Raw genomic sequence first — 2,650 nt, forward strand, 5'->3', positions numbered from 1 at the left:
GCGCGTGAGTTGAGCGGCGTTGCCTAGCAACCGGGGCTCCGGGCACGAGGAGCCTCTCGAGAGTTCGGAACACGGCCGCTGGAGAGGGGGGAGGGGAAGGGAGCTGTTGTGGGGGAGGGGAACCTGCCTTGAAAACGGGCCTGAAACCGGCCAAACGGAGGGTGGAAGGATGGGCTGAGGTGGGAAAGGCGCAACCGGTGCCTGTAGGAAGGTGCTGGGCGTGCCAGGACGGCGTCGGCCTGGCACCGCGGGGCCTGGCTGTGGCAGTCCCTGGGGAAGGCTCCCTGCACGGGCCACTCGTCCTGCAAATCTGTCGTGTGCTCCCCTCGTCGTTCCTGCGGGGGAGTACAGCCAGGGCAAGGCGAAGAGCATGTGGTGATGTAAAAGGGCATTACGGAAAGTCCCTGCCCCAGTCTTGGTTTTCTTGGTGGAGACTGAGATCAGAAAGAGCTCATTGAGCGTATCAGTCTCATGCAGCGGAGTTGCTTTCTAAAATCAAGCCACCGGGGCAGACTTTTCTTTTTTTCAGGAACATTGGTAATGCTGATAGGTAAACCACAATTCCTTAAAATAGAATGTGTTTACAGAGGCTTGCTTACAGAGATCTAGACTTCTAGACTAGTGGTGAAACACTGGAACAGGTTGCCCAGAGACGTGGTGGATACCCCATCCCTGGAAACATTCAAGGTCAGGTTGGATGGGGCTGTGAGCAACCTGATGTAGTTGAAGATGTCCCTGCTCACTGCAAGGTTGTTGGACTAGATGACCTTTAAAGGTCACTTCCAACCCAAACTATTCTATGATTCTGTGATTCTGCATCCCAACAAAAGAGGTCACGTGAGAGAGGTCCGGAGAAAGCTGACGGAGACAACCAGATGTCTGTATGATGACAGTTAATTTTCTTTGTTTTTTCTTTGTTTTTCTGTGCTAGATGTTATGAAAATTCGCAACTGGCCCGTGCCAACTGAGGAGAGAGGCTAGGACACAAAGTACAGAATTACAAGAGTAAATATTTATTCATGCATGTGAGGTGTCCAAGCCAAATTGGGGCACCCCAAAATGTGGTTTTACACAAGGTTCTTGTACCCCTCAAATGTTCAGCTACAACACAATTTGACTAATCACTAACACAACACTACTGATTACTAATCATAGTAAAACTTCGCAAAGCAACTGTATTTCTGCAGCATTCTGGCTGCTTGTCTATTGATCCAGACATCAGTCTTGCTATAGTTACTTATCTATGACACCAGATGACGCTGGGAGGGTTTCAAAGATGTGTTAGAGGGGCTAGAATGCTGGCGTTATCTTGGCTGTCCAGGGGTATCTTCTTCATGGACAGCTCTAAGCTTCCAAGAAGCAAAGTCCTTATTGCCAGGGCCGGGCTGTCCTTCTGGTCCTTGCAATGAGCTGGTGTCCGTTAGTTTGTTTTTCTTAAGCATGAACAATACCAAAGTCTCCAGTAAAATTCCACTACCTCATTACATTGCAGTGTATAATGTGAACTAATATATATTAACAAAGTTAATACACTTTAATACTATAAAGACTGCTTAATATAATAGGTAGGGAAGGGAATTTCCATAACATAGACAACAGATCAGAATGAGAAGGTGTAATACAGAGACTTAGTGATGGCTTCTACATTGACTGATTCCTCAGAAAAGGCATCTGGCAGTTATGATGGACACATAAATCTTCACTGAATATGAATTAGCAATTAAAAAGTAAAATAGAAAAATATGAGAAGACATACAAAATTGGAAGAAAAATTACACCGACAGTAGTAGAATATTAGTCTGTCTGTCTGTATCTCTATATTACATTCTTTCACATGAAATAGTTTTCAGGTGTGATACTTCCATCCCAAACAGGTACACCATTACAGAAATTTGAGTTCAGAGATGTCTAAAAACATTGATTAGAACAAAAATGAAAAGTTGAGCATGTTTTGTTTAGAAAGTAATAAATGACAACAGCTATAAAAGCTATGAAGAATACTGAGTGGCACAGAGATTTCGCACTGACTTTCCATTTGTCCTTTCAAAAAACATGTTGAGGGCATGTTGTGAAAACTGGATGACATGCACTGTGGATGTACTAAATCGCAGCAGTCAGGAAGCCTATTGGGGTTGTAGTCTCTGTATTAGAACCGCCTGGTGCAGTCCATGTTCCACCCAATGTGAAAGAAATTGCTCCAGTATGACACCTTCCTATCACCACTGCAGCTTCACTCAGACCTGAACTATTAAACATCTGCAATTTCTACATCACATAATAGAAACCAGGTCTACAAGTTTGTAAGATGTGCACAATGTGGGCAATGTGCACTCGCAGCCCAGAAAGCCAGCTGTATCCTGGGCTGCATCAAAAGAAGCGTGGCCAGCAGGTCGAGGGAGGTGATTCTGCCCCTCTACTCTGCTCTGGTGAGACCCCACCTGGAGTACTGCGTCCAGCTCTGGAGCCCTCAGCATAAGAAAGACACAGACCTGTTGGAGCAGGTCCAGAAGAGGGCCACGAAAATGATCAGGGGGATGGAACACCTCTCCTATGAAGAAAGGCTGAGAGAGTTGGGGTTGTTCAGCCTGGAGAAGAGAAGGCTTCGGGGAGACCTTATTGCGGCCTATCAGTACTTAAAGGGGGCTTATAA

This window comes from Aptenodytes forsteri, unplaced genomic scaffold (genome assembly GCF_000699145.1).
Source record: "Aptenodytes forsteri isolate BGI_AS27 unplaced genomic scaffold, ASM69914v1 Scaffold284, whole genome shotgun sequence".
Classification (NCBI taxonomy): Eukaryota; Metazoa; Chordata; class Aves; order Sphenisciformes; family Spheniscidae; genus Aptenodytes; species Aptenodytes forsteri.